The sequence below is a fragment of the Cinclus cinclus genome, chromosome 5 (assembly GCF_963662255.1).
Source record: "Cinclus cinclus chromosome 5, bCinCin1.1, whole genome shotgun sequence".
Classification (NCBI taxonomy): Eukaryota; Metazoa; Chordata; class Aves; order Passeriformes; family Cinclidae; genus Cinclus; species Cinclus cinclus.
The window spans coordinates 41,136,162-41,163,818 of record NC_085050.1 but is presented as its reverse complement, the minus strand read 5'-3'; the positions used below and the strand labels follow the sequence as shown (position 1 = coordinate 41,163,818).

The 27,657-nt window shown below is 37.4% G+C and overlaps 1 protein-coding gene across 1 annotated transcript in view; it reads right to left on the bottom strand.

Moving 5' to 3' along the window:
- GUCY1A1 (guanylate cyclase 1 soluble subunit alpha 1) overlaps window positions 1-13,128 on the bottom strand; it is a 34,526-nt gene extending 21,398 nt beyond the window's left edge. The window contains exon 1 of the mRNA XM_062492872.1: window positions 13,069-13,128. The gene's annotated coding sequence lies outside the window, so the exon portion shown is untranslated. The remainder of the gene's footprint in view (window positions 1-13,068) is intronic.
- Between the last annotated feature and the right edge of the window lie 14,529 nt (window positions 13,129-27,657).

Sequence of the window (27,657 nt, the reverse complement as noted above, 5' to 3'; positions counted from 1 at the left end):
ACTACAGCCATGTTTTGGCATGTAGCTAAAACAAAGACCGATTCCCAAATGCAGTTGATAAAATACGTATTTGCCATTTTAAGTATCACATTAAGTATTTTTGTAGGGTAAATATTTTCCTATGCTAGCACCAAATAACAGGGAGACATGCTGAGAAGACAGCGTGGGAAAAATACTCTCTTCCTGTGAGTCAAAACCTCTGTGAAAACCATCCCCAGCAAGCCCAGCAGGCAGGCTCACAGCACCTGATCCTCTGCTCCCTCTGTCACATGCTCAGGATGAAATGGCAGCCCTCGACTGCAGCACATCTGCACCCCTTCACCCCTGGCCCACAGCATGGCTGGACTCCCAGCTGAGCAAGTCCTGATGGAGGTAACCCCCAAGAGCCACGGCCTCCTTACACTGCAGGAACACTGGAGCTGCACTGCTCACAGCCATTTTTACTGAGGCAGAGAGAAAGATACCTCAACAAAAACTGGAAACCTGCTTTATGTAACCATGACAAATTATTCCAGTTTTGGGCTTGCGTTTTGCTTTTTTGAGAAATCCTGATATTGAACTGACTGATGAGACCTCGAGTGGTCCAAGTGCCCAGATGAGAAAGCACTTAAAGGAAAGGAGCTGCTGTAGTGAAGGCAAGCCATCTAAAGCATCTGGAAATTATTCTCACACTTTAAAGGAATATATTTTTAAATACAGCAGTCCCTAAAAGCTCAATACTTTCATAAAACTTGCAAGAGAAAAGCTACAAAAAATAAACTTACATCTTCTTTTCAAGAATTAAAACTCATCCTGAGGACATGCAGTGGTTGTGACAGTCAGCGGGAGTTAAATGTAAAGATCACAGCCATAACCAATAGCTCATAGCCAATGGGATTTAATTAAGAGTCCACAAAAGGAACATGAAGTCATTGTTAACTGTTGTGCTTACTGTTTCCTTCCAAATACCTACTTAGAGCTCAACCTCTCAAATTTAGCAATGCATAGCACTTCCCTCATTTAACTCAACCTTTAAAATCTGTTTCTTATTTATTTAATAGATCAAAAATGCTTCTAAGGAGCAAATAAACTAAAAATAATAGTAGTTATTTTGTGATAAAAGTGAAATCTAGCAACCTTTTATCCCATACAATTACTGAAATCTTTAGCTAGTATTCATGACTTAGCTAGAATTGCTGCATCTCTTTTATAATAAATGAAACAAACTGTATAACAACTCAAAATTCCTGAAGCATGAAGTAACTTCCCATCTGAGCACCATGGTCTGGGTTAACTGTGAAGCATCTTTCAGAGATGATAAAAAATTTCCCCTACTTCTTGAAAGACACTTACCTTGCTGAGATTTGTACCTGCACATATTCTTGCTGAAGTTGATGCAACTGTTTACACAATTGACACACAGGTTTGCATAAATATTATTTTCACAATTATACTGGAGCAGGGTAGAGCAATATAAAACATTAATTGTAGTGTCTAATGACTGTGCATGTAGTTAAATATCCACATTGTGTTCACAATTTTAAATTATAATGGCCAGCAGGTTTTATAAATAAAAGTATTAGAAGTATTATAAATAAAAGTACTAGAAGTTTCCATGAATTCCACAGATCTTGGAAAAGTGTCTGAAAACTAGGTCTATAGAAAGGGAAGTGTTTCATTAGCAGATTTCAGTTGCAGAGTTTTCTGGCTGGATATTTGCCACCTGTCACTTCTATTTACAATGTCTACAAAATAATTTTCACACTGAAAATCACTGGCAACTACCTTTCATATTTATTCATAGCTATGCACTCATGCCAACTCCTGTTGAAGTCAATAGCAGGTTTCTGGATATAGTAGGAATAGGATTAAAGCTAAAAGGTCTGTCACTGCTGTCACTGAAATACTGATTTGCATGTTTTCAAACCAAAATATGACCTTGTCTTTTTAATATTGGGTTTTTGCACCTAAGTGTGCAGATGCAGTAATCACAGAACTGAGGTCATTTGAGATTACAGAAAGGTTAAAAACTGCATGGGAAGGTGATAACAGGAACTCCTAATTAGCAGAAAATGGTTTGTCCTGCAGCACTGAGGTCATGTCCTTGTACTTTTTCACAAAAAAAACATACTGATTGAAAATGTGTAATCAACCCAAATACATGAAGAAGGGGTGTTTTCATAACCATCATACTGATTATGCTTTGCGTAGGTCCCTGCAAGAAAAAGCAGCTCTGAAGAAGCAGAGATATCAGCAACTTTCCCAATTGTTCTCTTCCATGGTAGTTGCAGAACAGGACCAATAGACACCTTCCTTTTTGATTAAATGCCTACAGATGGTTTCTGCTACAAAATATGTTTAAAAATAATTGGAATTGCTGATTTAGCACATGTGCACTGTAAATTAGCACCTTCCTTTTTTATTTCGCTGATTAGCCTGTCATTTTGCACACAATGGTACAGGCACATATAGTTATTCATAGCCCACCTCTTTCAAAATCTGCTCTTCTAAAAAAATATTTGAGTACACAAAAGCAGTGCATCTTGCCTTTGAAAAGACCATCAGCACATCCAGAGAGACTGAACGCTCCAGGAATACATTACAATACCACTTTGAATATCTTGTTTAGGTGCTTTCTAATACTCTTCTGTAAATTACAGCAGATATGCATTTAAAGCAGAGAAAGCTAGGTAAATATGTGAATTTATAGTGTCTTTTTAAAAAGGTTTTTTTTTTTTCACTAAAATGATGAAGCTACGTAAAGAAGAGAGTTTTTGTGAAATATTGAGCTTGCACATGTGGTATTAAGAGAAATTAGTCTTGTTAATCACAACAAGTAAGCACTTAATGACTAACATTTGCCTGTTGTTAGTGCATACCATGTGTGTAACAAAACTAAAGATTAAATAAATTCAGAAGCAGAATTTGGCTTCCTGTCAAATGTTCAATCTATGATGCTTGTTATTGTCTCCAGTGCAATTGCTGAAGTTATCACAGCTACTGATCTTTCAAATCCTTCCGTTTCATTTATTCAACTCTTCTTTTACGCATGTGAAAGAAATCAAATTGCACATAGTGTTTTTCAGATTACTTTTGCACAGGAAAAGTCAGCACATGCAAATGAGAGCAGCAGGGAGAAGGAATGCAAAATTAATTTGGAGATAACTGCCACATTTACCACATATTCTGTAATAACTTCCCCTTGGCCCTGGTGGCAGTTTGAAGTAAAGAGTGAGGGGAAAATGTGGCCCTGTGGAAAAGTAAGGTGAAAATATTTATGGGAGATTCAGCTTTCCACTGAAGTTTGGTAGGCTCGTATGCAAGTAATTTGTCTGTAATCTGTCAGTATAGCCTATAGAACATGTTGACATGCTCATTTCATGGAGCTTTCCAGCAGTAGTTTAGATTTTAGGAGAAATTTTTTGTTTGTTGTTTCTGTGTTTCAACCAACTCTCCTACTCTCTGTTGCACAATTAAGGATATGTGTTTATTACCTTGATTTGGCCATCAAGATTCAATTTCTAGTTCACTGGGTTGCTGCAGTAGTATTTATTGAGGGGCTGAGAATGATATATCTTATTTTCCAGCATTTTTTAATGAGGCTGCCCTGTGTTAATAAAAGAAGTAAATAATAAAGAAGTAAAAGAAGTAAAAGAAGTAAAAACTTCCTATGTTATTTTCAAGTATTTTGTTTCAAATTGCATTGATTTGTAACAAAGTCCATTGTTACTGATTTAAGGTTTCATTTCATAATTTTACTTTTTTTTTTTTTTTAAGATATTCAACTTGTGTTTTATATTGTCTATAAGGAACCTCTTTTCTCTTTCCATCAGACCTTCTGAAATACCAGTTAGTGCTATACACATATCTGAGATCCAAGGACAGAAATATTACTTACCTGGATTCCTTCAAGGCCCTGACCTGAATTCCATTGAGGCAGCATGGAAATGAACTGGTGTCAGCAATTACCAATAACCACAAGCAGACCTTCCTCCCACTGCCACCACAGAAGGTAAGGAACTGTACAGGCATACAGTTCTTAATTCATGGTGTGGCAATTTATGATTCAGTGCTGGGAGGTTTTGGGCTTCAGTCCTCAGGCAAAAAGAGCACAGAACATAGCTGATCATCTTGGTCTGAATGAGCTCCCAAACAGGAGCAACAGCCAAAGAAAAGTAGCAACAGAGTTATCTCAGATTTACTTTGTTGAGAATCCAAACTAAAATCAAATGTTATTGATAAACATCTTTGTCTCAACACATCAGCTACCCAGAGACCTAAGGCTCTCTTTAAGTGTAGGGGCTGTACCACACCAAAGGTCCTTCAAGTACAATTTCCCACTAAAATGTTAACAAATAACCTTTCTGTATGTGCTGTTTTTAAAATCCATGACTGAACACCTGTTTTCTTCCATTATATTAAGAAACTACCTTCATTTCAAAAAATGGAGCCATATATGAGCATATCTCCAACTGGCTGTGCAGCTTCAGGCAGCAAAGAACACAGTTCAGCTGTTTCGGAGGCCAAAGAGCAGAGCAACTGGTCAGTGAACTGTGGCATAAACCTAAATATGAACCAAAACCGAATTCTGGCCATAGCGAGTGTTTATGTACTCAGAGGGGTACTTCAAATAGTTTTGAATGTTATGTGAATATTATCTTGAAGAGATACGCTTCTCGGACTGGACAGTTAAAATTATTGTTCACTGAACCCTTGAAAAAAGAAGTCACGTAACAAATAATAAGTTCCACCTCTGTATTTGTTTACATGCACAGAAAGAGGATGCTACACAGCAAGTTGCCCATTTTCTGAGGGAGTAAAGGCTAAGAAGCCATGTGAACAGCTGGGGCAGAGGGAGGAAATGAGATGCATGAGTTCCTGAAGGATGTAAACCAGAGACTTGAGTTCAAGGATAAAGAAAGGTAGTATCTCCTTCACAAGGAATTTCTTGCCAAGATGAAGACAACATTTTTTAAGCATTTTGGCTTTCCACAGCATTTTGAAGCTCCACGAATCTTGCAGAGTGCACTATCAACAGGTAAAAATAACACAGGGAGGAAAGAAAGTCTGCTGCACTGTGTATAATCTTCCCTTATATGGGGTCAGAAATAATTTACATTTCTGCTTATACTTTAGGTGATGTGGAAAATACAAAACATTTATTTTAAATACTTGTTCCTGACAAGCTTTAACAAGACATAAGCACTAACTTTATAAGTATATTGTGACAATGGAGAAGTTCTCACAGTATCACAAGTATCTTTGCAGCATATTAATGTTGTAAACCTTTGCTTTGGGTTTTCAACTCTCTTTATAACAGGCATCTAAATCTCACAATGCCCATACTATGGCAAATTGACATTAGGATTGCATTCCTAAGTAATGCAGCTTCTTTGCTAAAAGACAGACTGCCAAACCTAAGTTTAAAGATCAGAATACATTTATTGATATTTTACTAAAGAATACAAATGTTTTCCATTACTGTAGTGTAACAATTGGGAAAGAAAACACTGAGTATTTGTTAGATTAAACCCATATAACTGCCTTTTTTGGCATATTTATTCCAGTATTAAATAGATCAGCCATATACAATAAAGTAACTTACAACAACAGCAATAAAATCTATTTTTTTAAATACAATAGCCCCATCAGCTGCTCTTCTGCCACTACCACTCTCTTATTTCAGTTTATCACCTTATTTTTCCATATACCAATTTACTGCTAACAAAATTCTGTCCAGGGATAGACGTTCTGCTTTAGTTTTTGCTATGGGTAAATCATAACCCTGTATCCTATCAGTAGTCCTTGATCTTCACTGCTTCAAAGCCTATTTGAAAAGATACTTTTTCCTTTTAATTCCCCTCTATCATTTCATGTCATTTTTGCTTAGGACTTATTATTACTTAGAACTGCAAATATTTTTCAAAGAGAAACTCAGAGGAAGGTATCATGAAACCACATTTCATATATTAAGCAACTATTAAAGCCAGTTTTTACTGGCATTTCTGAATGCCAGTCTCTATTCTGCTACAAGAACAGTCAGTGACATGATGCTCACCTCTATCTCATGCATGTTATAGCTGCACAATCTAAACTGTGACTAGCCATGCCTGCATTGGTTCTAAAATTTATTACTGTTATGGTCAATGACTTTTTCCACATATAGTTGACAATCATGCTGCCTCTCCCACAGATCCCACGTGACATACAGGGCTAAGTGTGAACCTGAAGGTGATATGAATTTTCAGATCAACAACAGATTTTCAGTCACACTACAAATGCAGTCTCTGCCTTGCGAGCACATCAAAAGGTTTTGCAAGCTGTGCCTAACTTGAGATGAAGATTGGTCTCCTCTTATTTCACTGCCATAACACGACCAAATGTTTTTGTCAGCAAAGGGAAATACTTCATTACCTACTAATATTCATGAAGGTCTCACTATTTAGTCAGCAAGGCCATAACATGTGAAAACTCTTACAGATGTTTTGTGTACATTTAAATACTGGTATTCATCCTTCTGTGAGTTCATTCTTGGGCAGGCTGCTTAGCAGAGAAATAGCACCACTGATACCCTGCACTCTGCTCTCTCTCTATTGCTGTTGGTAGGCCTATTATATGCTTATTTTAACCCAGAAGGCTCCAATTAAGAGCAGGGCCATACAAAAATATACAACAAAAGATGGTATCTGACCTGAAGGGTTTGCCCTTTGAACAGCTAAGATAGAAAAAAGGGATATGAAAGGAGCATAGCAATGCCTCCTTTGTCAGTGGGGAAATAAGGTATGCTGGAGATCCCAAAAGAAAGACTGCAGGGAAGCTAAGAAGTGAATCCAGATGTCTTAGCACAAGTTAAGAGATTGCACAAGTTTGTTGGGCAGTTTAGCAGATCTAAGTGCTCTAGAAAAGTAATGTTTGACCTTATAAAAATTGGTAGCCAGATTTTAAAAGCAACAATAGGATGAAAACACTTTAAACAGTAAAATTTGAATAGATTTTGCAGATAGGATTCATAAAAAGGTGCAGGTGCTAAATATACAAGCAGAACAAGGAAGGTATCCTCACACTAAATCTTCATGGCTAATGCACAGCAGGCTTAATGTCATTCTGTTATTCTGAGGGCTTCATAATTCTTTGAAGGAAATGCATTTCCCACTGGCTAGTTTTTAATATTATGCAACTTGTTTGGGAACCTTTAACTGTATAAAATAAGCATTTAATTCAATCTATAATTAATTGTTATTAAATAATTATTTCTGTCATGATTTCCTGAAGTTTTTGAGAAAAAAAAAAAATCAGTTCCCCATTGACCAAAAGCCTTGCTTAAGTTACTTAAGCCACAAGACTCTCTCCCTTCATATCATTCTTCCCATAGGGAAATTCTAAAATCCTACCTCTAAATATGCCTTGTGAGCTCTATGGGCTAATGGCTCTATTTTCACTGAAATTTAAAAAAATTTCCAGTCCACCAAACATTTTTCTCATAATGAAGGCAAATAGTTTTGGATTTTTCGCTTGCCAGTGCAAAGAGATAAGAGACAGCTATGAAGACAATTTTGGCAAAAACAACAAAAAAAGGAAATTTAAAGTTAGATTGCTACACGCTTTCTCCGAAGACATGGAATTTTGCCATTTTTAGCAGTTCTATTTAAAACAGGAACTGCAATGAGTATTTTAGGCTCCTGGATACCTGCAGTCAGGGCTAGGGAAAAACACAGCTATTTGTGTAAGCAGGTACCCCTCCCTACTAACCAGAAGGCAGCACCTGAGTATATTGTCTTCTGTTTTCAAATAATAGAAATCATTATGAGCAAACAAAATCCCAATTTTTCCCACTAAAAAACTAGAAATATTGATGAGACATTCCTTTGTTGCATTCAGGCTTTTACTAATGCTCTTTCGTGTGTGAAGAGTTTCTGTATTTGCCGAGGAGGGCAACCATCTTTTCCTGAACAATTTTTGTCAGTATGCATCTGTATCAAGTACCAAGTGAAATGCAAGGTTAAAATGAAATTAAACACACATTTACCTTAGTCAGCATTAGAAATGCAGTCATCACTGTACAACACATGTCTGTCTAATATACTATTGAGAAACTTGTTTCTGTGCTATTATTCATTAAAAGTAGAGAGTTTAGCAGCAACTACTGTATGTGGCATCACGGAAATCCTAAGTTTTACTGCACTCTCTGGAAAGAGTGACATTCCACAAATGCACCAGGAAGATTCCCACAAAACACACTTTCCCCAAAAGCATGATATATTTTTGTTCTGAATAACTCAGAACTGGGCTGAGGAACAGATTCACTTCATAAATGTATGTTTCTTTCCATTTTCATTTGTGGATGGGAAAATAATAGAAGAATTTTAGCATGCTGTCTTCTAACAAGAAATTTAAACTTCATTCACAGGGAGTCAATTGGATGACTTACATGGGATATTCCCTGCAGCTCTCTAATACAAATAACTGTCAAAGGGCTAGATTCCACAATGCTTGATAACATCTTTGGAAGTGGTTCCAGTCTCCACCAAGATGATAGCATGTCTTGTTTCTAGATTACAACCACACAATTAAAGCTCTCTTCCTGAGCCACTGCATGGCTGACCTATTTTCTAGATGGACTTAGCTGAAACAATCAATGGGCATAGCCATGTGTGAAGTGCAAGGCACAGCCAAACCATCCCAAGGGAGGGTTCCAGACAGCTCCGTGCTCCACAGCCCCCCACAGGAGTGGTCTCCAGGTGTTTCTGCCCTTCCCTTAGGGCAGAGAAAAAGTGGCCTTGTCACACAAGCCAGGGACAGCACAGCATTCTGTTCACAGGCAGATACATATGCACACGAAGTACAGACAGGGGCTCTCTGGAAAGAAACAGCTTCTCAGAAGTGACACGTAAGGTCACAGCTTGGTTAACATCTGGGCTCAGTGTGTTCCCCTGTAAGGGATTACCCTCCTGGGGCTGACTTGCACAAGGGGGTTTGTTTGAATGCTTCTGCTAGCAGCGCACCAGTCTCTTGGAACAGCTACTTTGAGTGTGAATAGGCAAGAAGAAAATCAATTCATAAACTGACTTTAAGTAATACAAAGGAACTAATTCAAAGAGTCAGAGCAGTAAAATCAAAAGTAACGTGTACCACAATACTGCAAAATTCAAGTAGCTAGGAGAGTGCTTAAAAGTAGCACTGAAGGTCTGAACTGTGGAGGGGGCATTTGAATCAAATGAGGATGTCAGTTAAAATACAATTAAATCTCAATTAAATCTGAAAGCAGTAATATTCTTAGCAAGGGCATCTATTCCACTTAACAAAACAATCATAAAATAGGAAACATGAATGAAAAACAAGTGGAAGTGAGTATCACAAAATACTGTGCTCTGATAGGGTGGGATTCTCCTTGAGACTGAAGGCCTGTGGAGGCCCTGAAGCACATAAAGATGCTTGGGGTCTGAATCAATAAACAGGATGTGGTGAGGCCACTCTGTGGTGAAGTAAAATTAATCCATAGGCATCATATTTGCTCTGGCTTAGGTCATGAAGCAGCAGAAAAACTGAGAGCAGTGAAACATGCACTCCTACAGAAAGGGAGTAGATGTCAGCTTGCTTTAAACACCACATCTACAAAAACAAATATCCTGTGTGGTGAGCCACTTCCCAACACTGATCTACAACTGCCATCCTGTCCTGAGTAGGACAACCGAAAAAAAAAAAAAAAAAAAAGAAAAATGGAAGAACAGTATACCTATGGCACAAGTAAGACACTTAATTATAGATTTTAACGTGTTTTTTTTCAATTGTCTCAAAGCATGTGAATCTATAAACAAAAACCTTACCAAAAATCTGCTGTTTCTAGCAAATTTTGCTGCCTTCATTAGAAAAAAAATAATTTTTTTTTTTACACCATAGCTAGAAGCCCCAGTCAATTTAAGCACGTGCTTAAATCCTACTGTAATTTTAAAATTAAATAGATACTAACATTCTGCCCTGAACAGTTTTGCTTTGTTGAACAAAAACTGATGCCCTTGAACTGACTTAGAAAAATAATATGTTTAATGATAAACTTGAATCTCTACTTCTCATACAACTATTCAAGCAAGACACACTGAATATACATCACACATAAGCCATACAATAAATAAACATCATACAACCATATCTCAAATGGTGAATACATGCTAGAAAGAATATTCAAAGTAATGTCAAATATGAGATTTGGCCCTAATTTAATTTCAAATGCTAAAAATCTTAATTGAAGTGGCAAACGTCTACATAAACGCGGTACGTTTTAAAAGACACATAGACAATAAAGGTGTTTAAAAAGTAAATAGTACAAAATGTGCAAGGAATACCAGCAAAGAAACTCTATTGGCTCTCCAATAGCACAAATTTCATTTGGTAATAAAATGTACAATCTGAAATGTAGTAATTTCAAATAATATTACAATAAAATACTTTAAATCATGTCCTGTAGTTTCCAATATATTTTTAAAAATAAGCTTTCTTTTTGCTTGTACAGAACTTTTCTGAAATTATTAAGCCTTTATGAAGAAAAAATAAAACCTGTTGCAGGTCTACAAAGTAGACAGAAAATACAGCCAATACCTCCTTACAAATATTTCCTCGCCAATAATTTAGAACGTAGCATATGCTTGCTTAGATTTCTGAGGTGCTCGAGTTTTACAATTTGGAGATTTTTTTAAAGTACAATAGGATTGACAATGTTTTTTGTTAACAACTCTTTCCAGTTAAAAGGAAAATAGCTGTGTTTCCTACAAACTCTATCTTGGCTTCTTGGATTACTTGAGTCTTGGTTTTTTCAGGGTTTTTTTTTAGAATTTTAAACAGATGGTATTTATATTCATAATAGCACTGATATTTTATCTTTTATGGTATGACACAACCAGGTTTTGACTGCTACTGATACATGGCATAATACATTTTTTTTTTATAAATTCTTATTTATGTTTTGATTTCACTATGGTATCTGTTTTGAAACAGACTGTCATAGAAGGTTAAGGACAGATTTTTTTTTAAAGAAAGCACTAATCTCAAAAAGACAAATATACTCAAGTGCTTACTTTTATGGACCCTCACTTCTCATTTTTACTGTTTCATCAAAAATTTGATTCATTTAAGTGAGTACTCAGCAAGTGTAGCAGTTGAAGAAAGGACAGTGAGACTTCAGTGAGACACTTCAGTGATGTCAAAAATAGTAAAAAAAAAAGCACTGTAGAACTAACTTACCTTCTCCTCCAATGTTTGCCTCATGATCTTGCATTATCATGACTCAATATAGTTGCAAGCTACATATTTCCACAGAAAAAAGAACTACAACCAAGAAAGCTCAGTATGTGCTTTCCTTCACTCTCCTTCTGTACTTTTCCTGCCTGCTTTGGATCATCACAATTTCAGCATTTTTGAGAATGGGAGCACAAAGTTTCTAAATGACTGCTACAGTACTCCCCATACTTCCTTAAAATCACCTGGTTCATTTAAGGTTCTTGCTACTGGCAAAGCAAAGAGAATAGTCATCAGAATGTATGGCCATATGTAGCACCCCAGAGCAACACAATCAAAGCAAGAAACTTCTCTACAATTCTATTCCCTACAAAAATAACATTTATAACACATTTGCACATATTCTCAGGATGCCTGAATTGCTTATCTTCTCTGATTAATTATGTAAAATAGTCTGTTACAGGACCCATTTATATGATTTAAAGTGTGTTTCCTTATGACTACTTTTTGTAGTTTGGAAACAAATCATCTTAATTCTAACTACAAGAAAAAGAAGTGGCTCCATAGGGACTTTTATCTTAGGAAAAATTTTAATATTAGACTACTTACCAATCAGTAAAACACTTTGTTCTCTTAAACTCTTACACTTGTTATGAAAAACTCTTTTTGTTAAATTTTTCGGAACCTTCAGACTTAATACTGGAAAATCTGAGTGATTAAAACTTCTGGTTTTCCTACTAGTATACCAAATTGCAAATGTCTGCCCATCTCTCTTTAGAACAATCTACAGCAGCACAGCACAGTGTAACCTGTAGTTAGTCCACTGGAAGTGAAAAGCCCAAATACAGCACTACAGACACACTGCATCCTTGCTTATGACTTTTTCCCGGTTAAATCATCCTTCGAACTTAGAAAGCCATCTTAGCACAGCCAAAGAGTAAGTGACCAACTTTAAAAATAGAGCCATTTTAGAAGCAGCATTAGATCAAGCTTGAGACAGGATATAAGATGCATAAAAGACATATAAAAGTACTCCTTTATATATGAGAGAAAAGCTTCCCAAGTGTCTCATGACTATAAAGAGCAATGATTTTATAAAAGGAACACTAAACGTAGGCTAGTAATGGTCACTGATCTTTAGCACAGAAAAAAACCTATTCACTCAGAAAAGGGATTACGAGCCTAAAGTCTTCGAAAAAAGGGAAAGAAGAGGGAAAAAAATAACTGAAAAACTGCTACTCATCATGAATCCAACACAATTTGGGGATTCATTTATTCTTTCTAGGAAAAATAAATAATTGCAATAGCAGATGTAGAGATGAAGTTATTGTCTGAGAATCAAGTATGCCATGAAACACCAGGTTTGTGCCTAATTCATGAGGTGGAACGATCTAAATTGCTCAGAAAACTGGATAAGAAACCTTACCTAAGCATAACGCACTAACATCAGCCTGAATGGGTTTAATTAGCTTGACGAGCATCAGCAGCTCGCGAATTCTTAGAAAGCCTTGCAATGCACAAAGGCCGCCGGAGTACACCTCGTGGCTGGAGCCCTCAGCGGGCTCCCCAGGCGCTCCCAGCCCCGAATCGATGCCTGCTTCGCTCACGCCCCAATCAGGCTGGGGGCACGGCGCACACGGGGCTCGGGGCGCTGAGGGGAGAGGGCTTCCCGCGCCCCCCCGCTCGCTCCCGGGGCTCAGCACCGATCACCTCACGGCCGGAGAGAGCCCCAGCCCCGGCCGCGCCCCGAGATCGCGGCCGGACGCCCCGTCCCAGCGCTGTCCAGGGTGCCCCTCTCCACGCCCCGGGCGCCGCTTAGCTCGCCTGCTCGCTCGCTCCCTCCCTTCCTCCGTCACTCACCATGGCGCGGGGCGCTCGCGGCCGCAGCGCCGCCGAAGAACCCCGGCCGAGCGCCGCCGCCGCTCCCCGGCGCCGCCAAGGTGTATTTGGGGAGCGGGCGCGGCGCGGCGCGGCGGGGCCCGGCGGGAGGGGCCTCCCCGCGGGCCCAATCAGGGCGGCGACGGGGCGGGGGCGGCGGCCGGGGGCGGTGCGATGGCCCGGCCGGGCCGAGCGGAGCCGGGCCGGGTAGGGTCGGGTCCTGTCCGTCCCGCCGAGCGCCGCCGCTGCGGAGCGGGCCCTGTGCGGGGATCGCCGGAGGCGCCGACCGTCGGGGTCTCCGAGCGGGGCACGGGCTCCCCGCTACCCCCCGCCCCGCCAGTGCCCCCTTGCCTTGTGGCCCCCACGGGTTTAGATTTCACGAAATGTCAGTCTGCGCAGCCGGGAGGTTCCGTCTGCGGCTTCCGCGCGAGTAGGAACCTGTGTCATGGAGAGGCAAGGCGCTGTGGTTACTGACGTCTTTTCCACACCAGTATCCTTCCACATACTCTTCTGTGTGAAAACGTGTGCTGCCATATTTGTTTTATTCCTCATTTTCTCTACCACGGCTTATATTTTACTCGTTGCTAGTGATATTCCGTGCAATGTGTGATATATATATATATTTTTTTTTTTTACTGTAGCCTTGGAGTGCTATTATTTAAGCTAATACCTAAGCAATGAAAGAAGGGAAACGCCTTTCTAGATAAGCACGGAAAAAAGAATCGTTTACACAACATCATCATATCAGATGGCCAACTTCAATTTAGAATACAAATTCATCAACCACTCCTTATAGAGTTGCCCAGCTCTGTAATCACGCTCTTCATCCTTGCGCAACACCAGAATGATAAGTCAACAAATTTTAAATCATTACCAAAGCATTTTCATGGTATTTTCACTGGATGGAACCAAGTGATAGTTTTTGGAAGCCCAGAATAATAAATAATTTTGTCGGGATTGGACAATTAACAGTGACTTAGCTCACAGTAGGAACAGTTACCTTATCAAATCACATGGAAGCAAATAGAAAATTTCACCAGGAAAAACAGCTGTTGTAAGCTGAATGATGAGTTTGGAGGAGCGTCATACCTACACAGCAAGAGAAGAGGGCTATTATTTCTTGTGGTCCACTGACCGTTGTATCTTAATAAGCTTGTGTGGAAGCAAGTGCCAAAATCAACCAAAACAAAAGTAGCACATCTCCAAGTGGTTTTAAACAGACCAACTTTATGCAAGAGAGGGTATCAAACTTAAGGTGTGAATGTTTTGTTGCCTCCCTGTCAGAACTGAAAGAAGGTTTAATGAATATATGTCTGCTTTGCACCATGCGTCCCTGCCTGCCATGTTAAAAGAGAAATTTGTCAGTTGAAGAAGTGATTAATTCTTTCAGCCTCCGGTTAGTCAACTGAAAATAATTTGCCAAAGCCCCATTTGTTGCCATTTCTGAAGTTATTGACAAGCAATATGAAACTTAATTGAGTGATAAATAGCATAGGAATTGTGTACTTCATAAAATTACTGTATTAATAGATAATGCATTTCTGCAGTATCTTGCCTTCAAAAACAATAATTAGTCTTAAGGCAAGGTGTGGCCCTGCTAATGTTTGCCCTCATTTGCAAATTACCCTAACTCTTACTTTTCAGTCTCACTTTTCTTGCCTCAGGCAACCAGACGTTTCTGGAAAAAAAAAATAGAAACGGCTTCTGAGCAACTGATATAAGTGAATTCCATTATCAGGTTTCTGTACCAAAAGGAGTAAGAGCTTCTGTTGCACAGAGAATTCCTATTCCAGGATGTGCCATGGAGATTTAGAGATGATGATCACTGCAGTGAAAACCTGCTGTGACCAGGGTGACAAACGAACACTGGACAAGAATGGTGAATTTGGACATTTGGTGAGGAACTGAATCATCAGCACACAAATGTCTCCCATAGTTTTGGAAAGCCACTATTTATCCCTGTCACAACAATTGCTATGTGTGTACTAGTAATGACTTGCAAACTTGCACCAAATAAAAATGAAGAACATGCTTATGAATAGGATCTTTGAGTGAATATTTGAAAGAAGAAAATAGTATTTCAAGTTATATTAATTGAAGTGTTAATACAAGGCACTATTCGTTTTAGTCATTGGAAAGTTAGTTCTCCAAACAAAATTAGATTAGATAAATTCGTTCCATAAAATCTACAAGATCCTACAAATACCAAAAAGATGTCACTTTTTTTAAGTGATATTAAGGAACACTTATGTCACACTTAAAAATGGCAACATTTTCTTAATTTTATTCTATAAAATAAAGTTCCTTTTTTTGACCAATAAGATGGAAAGATTGCATTATATGTAATGGTGCTAAGATATATGTATAATCAAATATAAGGGCATCATAATTCAGAGCATAATTAGCACTCCTAAATTGGAATTTACTGGCATCTGCTGCATTCAAGTTCTCAAATCAGATGTCTTCAAAGAAGCACCTCTCAAATGTATCATCTCCCCCATGGCAACTGAAATTTCTGAAAATACAAAAAGTTCCAGCCCAGAGCTCTGGTGCTGAGCAGCTGATGGCTCAGCTTGGATGGCTTCTGGCACCAGCACTATGGGGCTGGAGATACTGGCAGATAACAGAATGGCAGAAAGAATGAGGTTGGAAGTTAACCTCTGGGCTTGAGCTAATCTAACCCCACTGCTCACAGCAGAGTCAACTAGAACACATTGTTCAGCATGGTGTTCAGCCAAATTTCTAGTGTCTTCAAGGGTGAAGACTCCACGACGTCTTTAATCATCACATTGCAGTGTTTGACAACCCTCAGAGCAAAAAAAAAAAAAAAATTATTTTCCTAGATTTAAAAGGAATTTCCTGTATTTCAGTTTGCAAAATACACATCCTCCTGTCTTTACACAGGATGCCACTGCGAAGAGTCCTGCTCCCTCTTCTTTTCTCCTCCATTAGATATTTATACATGTGGATAAGATCTCCAGGAGCCTCCCCTTCTTCAGTCTGAACAATCACAGCTGTCTCCTCCTCTCATTGTACATCAGATGCTGCTGTCCCTCAACCATTTTAGCAGCCCTTTGCTGCAATTGCTGCAGTAAGTCCATATCTCTCCCTCATACTGGGGAGCCCAGGCTTAGACCCAGAAATTCAGATGTGCTTCACTGGTACTGAGTAGAGGGGAAACATTACTTCCCTCCACCTGCTGGCTGCTCTCCCTAATGCAGACCATATAGTGTTTATGGCAGCCTAAAATGATCCTATTTGCATGTATGACTAACACCAGAAATAGCACTCCTGCAAATGTGCAGTGCTCCAGGTAGAAGTCTGCTTGGCTGTAGTGCTCATTTATGTTTATTATTGAACCCAGAGGTGATTTGGCTGTGCTGTGCATCTTCTTACAAGGCATGGACAAACTTCATTCTTGCCTTAGCTATAATGCTTGGCTTTGTAGCTTTGTTTTTTTCTTTTCTTTTATCTTTTTGCATTATGCTTCTTGTTTGTAATTCTAAGTTCTACCCCACTGCGTAATGATACATTTTCAGAATTGCCCTGAAATGGCATTTTTTGGAGTCTCCCATGAGAAACACATTACATTTCTACTCCAGTGCAGAGGAGGTGTGCACAACACAGAAAGGTGACAATCACCTAATCTATGGAACTAGTAATCAAATTGGGATTTACACAATAGGAAATGAGAATTCGGTTTGAAGATGGATGAAAATTTGAAAAACTTGAAAAGCTCTGTATCATTCACTGTGCCTTTTTAAGAGCCTTCCAAGATCAATCTAGGTACCAAAAGGTGTGATGCCAGCTGAAGAGTTAATTAAGTTTTGTACTGTTTAAAAAACATCTGACCAGAGATTAATTGTGGGGTTTTGATACCTCTGCAACCTGGTTAGTATTCCTTTACTGATTCACTTGTTCTTGCTTTAGATCTATAGTATATATATGTGTGTATATGTGTGTGTATATATATATATGTGTATATATATATATATATATACATATATATATATACACTGTGAAAGACATACTGCCACTGATGTGTCTAAAGGCATCTTACCAAATTACATCGAATTCAGAAGAGGTTTCAGTGATTTATTCACATCTAACTCAATATGTCCCTTTCTGGACAATGTTAAATTCTCTCAGTTAAAAATCACTCTTACGTAAGGCTCATAAATTGCTTCTTTAAGAACATGTCTCATGCTGTTTGAAAATATATCAAAAGGCTACCAATGTTAGATGTTTTACCTTCAGTCTTTTTTACTGAAAGTCTCCCCTTTAGTATCTGCCATTTTCTCACATTTATTCAGCCATAATCAGTTAGATATGAGTATTTATCAGAATTAATGTCTATATTTTCAACAAAGAAAGATTTGCACAGTTTCAAGTCTGCCTTGAAGAAGAGTTTTGTCAACGAATCAATAACAGCACAGGTTCCTTCTTGTTTCATGGACTTCATACACCTGCAAGCAAGCTGTTTGGAATACAAGCTTTCTGAGAATCAAAACGATTTTTGTTGCAAGTTTTCTTGGTAAACTGCTGTTTCCTGGAGGGCAGGTTAGATTTACTATGTGTGCTCTAACATTATGTCTGTATCTTGTGTACAGAAATACAATTTTGTGAAGTTCTCACAGTAAATTACCATGGAGATTAACAGGGATGTTACAAAAGTTGTAACAGCAGTGACAGATAAATAGGATTCTTGATTTTCGTTTTCATTGGAAGATAGAGACAGTCAGACTTTCTGTGGAACCATTTTCCAGCTGGATTTGCTTTCTTTCCCAACATTTTTATTTATAGTTGAAAGATGGGTGTAATGCTTGTTTGTACTGATCAAGTATTAATACCTGTTTTTAGGCAAGGAAGCAGTGATATTTGGCCAGATGATAAAAATTATTTAACTTGTGAAGTCATATTTAGGAAACTATCAACATGAAATACAAGTTCCATCTTGGGTAGTTGAAAAAAATCTTTGCATCCTCCTCTAATTTAAATTGTTATGGCATCCTTCCTGTCCTGAGTGAGTTGTTATGAAATATTTGTCCTGTGTTGTACTAAACATTGGCTTATGATATGTGATCCTGATTAATTTCTCAGTTCCTTGCTGCAGGTGCATGGCCTGGCAACACCCCGACTTAGTTGTGGATGAGCTCTGCAAATGGATTCTTTCCCACTGTGGCTTGATTTCCATTAAAGGAAGCCTAGGCAGGCAGGCAGGCGGGTTGGCAGCAGGAAAGTAGCTGCACGGTGCTTCAAAAGGGAGCATGAAGCTCAGGGAATTAGGAGTGCATGTATGCTGCAACACATTTTAGCCTTTTGCACATTTTTTCATCACTTTAGTAAATTGATTCCTGTAGGCTTAAGAATTCAAATCTAGCAAAAGTTTTGGTATTTCTTCATAAATAAGCTCAGTTTTGGGAAATGTTTGATTTATATACTCTAGTCCACTGCTGTGGACTTTCTCTGCTACCTTCTTCACAGTCTCTGAATATGAGTTTAATTCAGTCATTAAAATTATGTGAGAAGAAAAAAACCTGTGCACAAATTGGAAATCACATTTGAGGCATTCAAATTATATGCTGTTTTAGCAATATTGAAAATAAGATCAAGTATAATTTTTGTGCATACAAGTAGTTCTCATTCAATATTTCCATCTCTGATATTCTAAATTAGATAAAGTTTTGTAGCTATGTAATTATAAAAATTGCTCATTTGCTTTTTGTTTTGAAGGTTCTGTTTGTGCGTTGTGTTAACTATGATGGATTTCAGACATTTTTTACTTGTTTGGATGCTGTGAGAAGACAAATATATGCTAATATCCTAGTTTCTATACATATAGTCTCTCCATTTTCTATAGAAATAATTGCTCATGAAAATATTCTTGAACAAGTTCATGAAGTTTCTCTTTTAGATACTGTTATGCAAACATCTGGATCTACCCTTGATTTTGTGGGGAACTGTTGTAACTAGTTAAAGGCACACTATTCTGGCAATCCTATTGTGTCAAAAGAAAATGGAATACAGTACTGAATTGTCATCACTGGGAAAGCAAGAACATCATTTGCAACTAAAATAGGTTTGACCTCTGTTTGCAAATGTTGGTTTGCATAGATAAATATTTCTCTTTTATTCTAATTACTTACCATGGCAAATGCTTACTGACTTAACCATAGGCATGGGTTCCTTCATTTCAGTTTCTATTCCTGGATCATTTTGGTTTGCAACTTCTTAGCATGGTTTGCACAGTGTTAAAATAAAATGGGCTACTTACAGAACAAAGGTATTGTCAATATCAGAATCTGGATCTCAGCAGTTGCTACTGAATTCTGGAAATCTTGAATAGGCTTATCATACTGTTAATAACTGATTGGAGTTGGCTTTCTAATTCATCATAAAAAAAGCCTGCTACCCCTCCCCTCCCACCACCCTATTAAACTGCGTTGTTTGATATTTATAAACACAAATAAGTACTAAGCCACAGTGACCTCATTAATCTCAAGTTACCTAGTCAGACAAATCATGACTGGATAATGAAAACCTAGCTCACAGGTTCACAGGGAAAATTCATAGGGAGAAAAAAAAATCAGTCATTTTCATGTTGGGATTTTGTTTTGTTTTTTTGGTTTGATTTTTTTTTAATTTGTTTGGTTTTGGTTTTGTTTGTTTGTGGGCTTTTTAGGAAAAAAAATAGGAAAATACCAAAGAAGGAACCCCATTCTTACAGGACTATACACATGCAGACAGTTTTGTTTTCTTCTCTGGGAGCACTCAAACAAATGGAAACTACACTCAAGGAGGAAGTTCCCATATTTTATTCCTCCTGCCTGACAGATGTTTCTTGTTTTTCCTTCGTACTTTCCCTCTCCTCACCCTCCTTTTTCCTTCTTTTTTTTTTTCCCTTGTACTTCTCGGCAATAGTGAAGGCTACTGTCAGGTAGCTTTCCTCTTCTTTCCTCTTCTGCCTTCCCTGGTAAGGAATAAAACGTTTATTGAGTGGTGATAGAAATAGACTGGCTTACAGAGAACTAACAAAGGAAGTACCCCTCCTGCCTCTCTCCATGGCAGAAGTAGAGCACTTCTTATGAAATAAGACCAGGAAAGAGGACCAATAATCTTTGTGAAGCCTAGTGCATTGTGTCAGCTGAGCATAGGTGGTGTAAGAACAATCACATATTAACTAGCTCAAAATTGACTGTAGATGAAAGTGTATTATCACCTGAATTTGACATATTAAGGATACTTCACACTGATTTCCTAAAAAATAAAATGTTGATTTCTCACTGCCTCCCCCCCCCAACTTTTCCTCATTCTAAAACTTCCTGAAGTAATTTTTTCCACATCTTGGCAGAAATCTCCTATTTTATGTTAAATGTGAACATTTGTCATTATCCCTTCACCTCTCGCTTGTATTCATAACAAAGAATTAGTTCCTTGCAGAATGTATTGTCCTATAATGAGCCTGACACTCCTTTTGTTCTGTAGACCTTTCCCTGGAATAACTCTATGAGTAGATCCTTTGTAATAAGTCAGTAAAAATTAGCATGCTCTTAGTTTAGAATAACTAAATATGATAATAAGACAACAAAAGAATGAAATCTGAAATCAACTTAATACAATGACTAGAAACAGAATAAGAAAAAGAGAAAATAAGCCAATTTCTGAAAAGCCAGCAAAAAAGCAACCTGGCAAAAGATAAGAATATATGTAAGAATAAAGAAAATTGTGAATTTAATAAAAGAGCAGCACCATTGAGTGATTTTATTCTATTGCCCCCAAATTTCCAAGTCCCTACATATTAGCTGTTCTGTGAAAATTTCCACTGCTAGATTACACCAAACTGCCATTCCTCTTGCTGCAAGATAGGCATTAGTAAATATGTACCTGCACTGCCTAGGCTTGTTCTGTCCAAACTAATATTCATAAAGTTGATGTGGAGAAATTAAAAAGCTTCTAAAGTGGTTTTTGATTTTGCTATTTGTATAATAACCAGTTTATTTAAAAGGTCTTGAAAGTTAGAGCACTGTGATAGAGGAGTTTTGCACAGCTGGATCATGCATCCTTGAAACTGAAGTAAAAATATACTTCAGCCAGCAGAGTAAAAGGCATTCATTCTTCTCAAACACTTAAGATCATATGCACCTGTTAGTCTCATCACTTCCCCTAGGATGTATTAATTATCACTAGGTTTAACATGATTTTCTTGAGGTAGCTCCTTTGGAGGAAAGATATTAAGAAAGTGGAGTCTAAATTACATTTTAATATGTTTGTAATATTTTCAAATTATGTACTTAACACTTAACAACCAAAAACTCACAAAGCATGTACATGGGTTTGCCTTGAAATAAGATGTATGGTGGCTTAACTAGTATCATTTGTAGGTTGTATGTTAAAGATTTTCTCTTTATAAAAACTTTTTTAATCTAAGAGGTGTATTTCATTATTTTTCCTGATTAAGAAAAGCACAAATATACCCCACAAAGCAAACAATCAAAAGCCAAGAGAAAAAATAAAACAAAACAATACAAAAAGGATAAAGATTGTTTTATGGTCCTGGTCTGTCTATTCTGGTCTCCTTCAGTTTGATTTTTCAGTGAAAAGACTAAAATAGACTTTGTTAATAAGCCTTTCCAACATGCAACCAAATAAGGAAGAATTTTCACGATCAGGGAGAAAAGACTCAAAAAATTGCTTACCTGCCCTTCTCTCTAAAAAATTGCTTAATTTAGTAAGCTTTAGAACGAAACATAACAGCTCCTGGAGGCCATGCTACATCTGTTTGAATAGCTGCAGCAACATGACCTTGTTAGTGATTTAATTTTTAATTTTTCTGTTTTTAATACGGAATTGAATTGCAAATTGAATTAAGCCATAAATGTTTCATTGTACTGAAATCTAAAAATGCCTGTGTATTGAATGCTATTAGTCGAAATAATAAAAAGAAAAATTCTGGACTTTCTAAAAGGGATAGTTCTGTTTAAAGAAAATTGCTTATTTTGGTATACAGAATGGCCACACCTTATGCTCAGGTCTGAAATGTTTGGACCTGGTTGTGTTGCAAAAGCGATTTTTGTGTTGATAGGTTCAGATTGTATACTGAAATAGATGAAACCAAAGATGTTCTAAAGCAGTTTGAGAATTTTTATCCACTTCTTTTTTACCCAGGTAGTCTATGCTTTATTTGTACTCCCTTGTGGCATTTTTTGGTTCTTTGTTACTACTCTGAATTTTCCTAGTTTGCATCTGATTGAATTAGGCAACCCTACAAGCCTCCAACTTGTGTGTGATGAAAACATGTCAGATTATCATTTAAATAGTATATTCCAAATACTTACCTACACTCAGGAGAAAGCCTGACAAAATCTGCTCTTTCTGTTTTTATAGCATACACCAAGTCCTTGTTCTTTTACTCACATGTACAGATAGACAATACAGTTTCTGGTCAAGTCCATTTGGATTATTTATAACATTTGGCTGGATTATTTATAACAGCTTATAAATGTTCATGTACCTACTTGCTGCATTCATGAATGAGCTGAAAATGTGGACATTTACCATAATCATCCTTTTTTCCTAGCAGCCACAGCTTTAGAGTTGCCAAAAATGAAATGTTGTTGCACTTCTTCCTTTCTTTTAATCTTAATGTTGTCAGAGAGCTGAATATAACAAAAAGATCTCAAGGTTAGACAACTCATATGCATAGGAATTCTAAGCAGGGGTCTTCCTCCATCTGCTTTAATTCTATTTCAGTTTTATTAATCACCTTCATGCATAAACTGCTGCTGTCCCACAGGTGTTTTTGTTATTTATCATACAAAAGAGCCTCTTCTTAATATCAGAAAAATAGGTGTTGGTGTCCTATTGTAGAAATACATGGGAGAGTTCTGAAACAGGTTACTAGAGTAGGCTGTGGTGTGCAGTTGTGTACCAGCCTCTCTTTGAGGGTCTGTAAAGCAACAGCTGAAATTACTCATTGGTTTCTGGAGGAATCTCAAAGCATCCAAATGGACCTTCCTGCCCTGGGTCCAAGCATGGCACTGACTTATTAATTCTCAGTAATACCAAGGATTCCTCCCAGGTCTATTCACAAACATGAAATTTTATGTGGCATTTCAAGAGTTTGTTTGTGAAGGAAATCAATCCCAGTGTCTTTCACCAAATGAGACTGCTGCAAAGCTCTTCATTGAAGCTTCTGTAGGATGAGAAGAGCCAATTGTTGTACCCATCAAATACATTATCTCTTCGTATGCCATGCATTAATATAAGAACTCTGAATTCCAAATAGTTATTGTATTAAATCAACAAGAAATTTATTTTAAAGAGCATGATAAATTTTCTGGAATTATTCATATTGCCTTTTTGCAGGCAATTCATCTTGACGATATTGCAGGCTGAAAGAAAAACAATCAAATCACAAAACACTGAAAGTTTAGCAGTAAGTGTTGTTTATAGGGCATGTGCCTGCTGATCTCTGAGATTTAGAAACTTTGTGTCTTACCTATAGAGGATACTAGGTTTTATGGAAAATACTGATTACCTAATGTGTGAGTCATAGCTTAGGTTTCTGTTAAGTAACAGCAATTTTTATCCAGTAGAATCTTTATTATCACTGGTATACCAGAACAAAAAAAAAGAGTAACTGTCAGAGTTTTGGCTAAATTTAAAAGGACACAGATTTACTAGAAGCAGAAAAAGTAGACATTAAAAAGAACTGACAGAAAATGGGAAGTTTGAAAAGGAAAGAGGAGAAGAAATAATTCTGATTATTTTTAGTTCTACTCTTTGATCTCCTCTATTGACTCTGTCAAATATCACCAGCAGAAAAATTATGTATAAAATTTCACAGAGACAAGAAAGCAAATATATGTTAAATATAGATACAATGTTAAAGGGAATTTATTGTATTTTTTTTGCTTCCTGCTGTAGTTTAACACATAGATAGACATATTTTGAATTGTCTGCTTAATACAGTTTTATGGTCACTGAACTTCTTACATATTAGAAAAGCTACATCACTAACCTCCTGAGGGAATGGCACATAGGCAACTACTTTTTAAACATGATTAGGGCAATACATTCAATTGTGTCATGGAAGTTTAGGAAAATAAGCTGTGTATTTGGGACAAATCCTGCTTTTTTTACAATGCAGTGGATTGATCATCTGATTGTGACTGCCTCATCCCTGGCTGCCTTGTTTCCCTCCTGCCCTCCCTTGCCTTAGACCTCTCAAGGCTTCTACCCACCAGAGGAACTTTCTCCTTCTCCAGTCCACATCTTCACAGTCATCTCTCTTCTCATCGGGGTGAAGGACTGATGTTCTTCTCCCTTGATTCCGCTAAAGAAGTAGGGTACAACATGACAACAGTATCATGTATTGCAATATCATGCAGCACATTGTGTCTCAGGTTCCAAGTAAAACAATTTTTCCATATGAATTCTGTTTTCCAAAAGGTGATTCACTGTGTCTTATTCTTATATGCACAGACTCAAAGCAATGTTTACATTTCTTTTATGCATGAGAATAAATAGGCACATTGCAATGTGCTTTTTGCTATGTAAAGGAATATGTCACAGGATTGAATGTAGCTTATTTTATGCAGTGGGTTGACAGGCATTGTCTAAAGCAATTTAACTTTCCTGTCTCTAGATGATATCAGAAAACTTAATTTGTTTGTTACTTCAAAGGAAATATTTTTATTTCTGCAGTCCTTAATGTAGATTAACCCTTGTTTTTACGATATGAAGTGGAATTACTTGAAACACATTTGAAGTATATGCTGATACTGCTCAGTATTTTATTAAATGAATTGTAAACACAAAATGTTTTAATATTCCTGATGTGATGTGTAGGAGTCGGTATTGAGAGCTATAGCACAGGATGAACCATGTCACAACTAAATGCTCTAAACACTCACCTTGGCTGTTTTTTCATTTCTGCAGCTTTAGGTCCTTACTTAGAAATTTTACATCCATTTTTCTGGCCTTAGCTCAGGCAATGACTTTACATACTGAAAATAATAAAGACTGACCATTCATTTGCATTGATCTCTCTCAGGCAGCTGTTCTGGGCATTGCAGGCACATGAAATACCGTGTATATAACATATCACTTGTTACTTCCATCTGACTTTTTTGGGGAAAAAAAGAAATTTCTGATACATGAAAAAGGCTGCTGCTTATGGACTAAGCTCATGTTAGTAGCCTAGTTTCATACTCAGCTACCATTATCACTGTATCCAAAAGCAAGAACTGTAGAAAGCTGAGGTGCAAAACTTTCTTCACACTACTGACATGCCAGCTTCAAGGGCAATCATGAAATGCACAGATAAGGCAGATGTAAGGCAACAATTCAATGTCGACTCTCACTATTTGATTTCTACTGGATGCCAATTCTTCATTCACTTCAATAGCACTACTCCTGGGATAGATGGGTGGTCTAAGATTGTCTCTTAGATAATAACTTTGTATTTATTCAATACCTCTTTTTTTACTTTTAACCTTAAATATTAAGGAAAAAAGTTTACAAATGCTAGAGAAATTAGCTTTGTTACAAAGCAAAATTGAAAATTAATTATTTTGGCTATTTGATATATTCTCCATATGCAAATTTGTGAAAACAAATTTGTGCCATCCAAATCTTTTTTTTTTTTTTGGTTACTAATTTATTGTTATGTTGGTTAACATGCATTCTTATGCTTGTAAAAATGTTGATGAGTATAGAAAAAAATATTAATCTCCAACTTCCATAGATCTTATTAGGAGTTGAAGTTGAGGATTTCTGAGATTAACCCTTTCTCCTTCAGGTAGTCTTATCTCTTATTCCCTGTCTCAGTGCTGGAACTCTTAAAATCCCCTTTTCATGCTATCCACATGTCCACAAAACATGATCTGACATTGGAGGAGTATCCCCATCATATTCCCTGATGCAAAGCTCTAGAGCTTCATATAAAGAACTTTCCATATAAACATCTTTCTGTGTAAACAAAGGTTAAGTATTATGTCAAGCCTTATATTGAAAATAAAACCCAAAAAACTTGACTTCTTGACCTATTTAGTAACAGGAGGGGACATCCTGCTTGCACCAAGTGTTAATACAGCTCTATCAGGCACTTGATGACCCTGAGACTGCTGGTTTCAGTTCTGTACAAAGCTGCAGTCAGCTGGAGCTTCTTCATTTGCCATGCTTGAACAAGTCAAAGTTGTAACTCCCGCCCTGCTGAAACAAATGTCAGTGAGAACAGGATCATACCTCTGTATTAGTATAGACTTGGACAGAACAGGTGGCGAAAAGGAAAACAAGAAACTTCTTTTCCCTTTTTCTGATGGCTCAGTCAAATCCAATTATTTTAATAATTATTTAGCATAATTTCACCATTTTTGAACTGGTTTTCCGTTTGTACAGGTGCCACACGTGTTTCCAAGACCTATCAATTCTAATTGCCTTTGCAAAGGGTGTCTGACATAAACTGTTTCCAGCTTCAAATCAGGCTTGACAGCTGGGACATACACTCCAAATTTCTATCCCTTCTGGGGGGTAAGGGGAGCTATAAGTCCCCTAATCAGTGCTCTGACAGATATCCCTGCCCTGCCAACAGGAAAAGCCAAAATCTTCCTTTGGCCAAAATGTCATCATTGTCAGCTGGCTGTCTCTGTATCTTCCTGTATTGCTGTGCTTGCTGAAATAAGTAAGTTAAGTAAGCTTCCACTTTACTAAAACTATGAAACCTGAAGATGAAGGGTTTGTTCATAAGTTTTTAAGATCCAAGTCTAGAAGGCAATAAATTTTCTTTTTCTCCCAAGAAGATTGTTTTGGCTGCCCCAAGATGGCAGATGTACAATGAATAGGAGACTGTCAGTCTGAATTGTTGGGTCCTAAGAGCTATGCCAGCTCGACAGTCTGTTTTCCTCTGCTTCCTCATTACATTTGTGTTTCTCTCCCTTTCCCAGGTAGAGGAAATGAATTAGGGGGAATAGTGAATGTTTTATGTGGGAACATAGTGAAAAATAAGAACAGAGTATCATATAAAAATTCAAAAGAGTAAGTTGCCACCAGTGTTATATTCTCCTCCTCTTTTGTGCATTGCAAAGTATTAACTAGAGAGCATTTATAAAAGGTATTTATTTCTAAGGAAGAAAGAAAAGGACAGAAGATAGGAAATACTGTGTTAGTGTCTGTGTCTGTTATGTATTCTGTGAGGCTTCAAGGAGGTTGAGATAAAAATGGAGGTTTTTATTTCCTTCCCTCAGAACAATGGAAAAATCTTTTGCCATTCTGGTAAACCTGTTTGATATAAAAGCAAGAAAAAAATGAAAGCATTTCACTTCCTTGAGTACTTGGCTTCATCTGGGGGCTCTAGTTTTTATTATATTATAGAGGGGGAAAATATATATGGTAATATAAATATTTAAGTTCACGCTGGGGGGTTTTTGTTGTGTTTTTTTTTCTTTCTTTTTTTCTATGAATAAACTTCATGCTAGAAGGCAAAGTAAAATGTAGAAGGCTATGGGAGCTAAGACAGAGAGTACTGTGGGTTTAATTAGCATAAGCAGTTTGATAACCAAGATGCCTTCA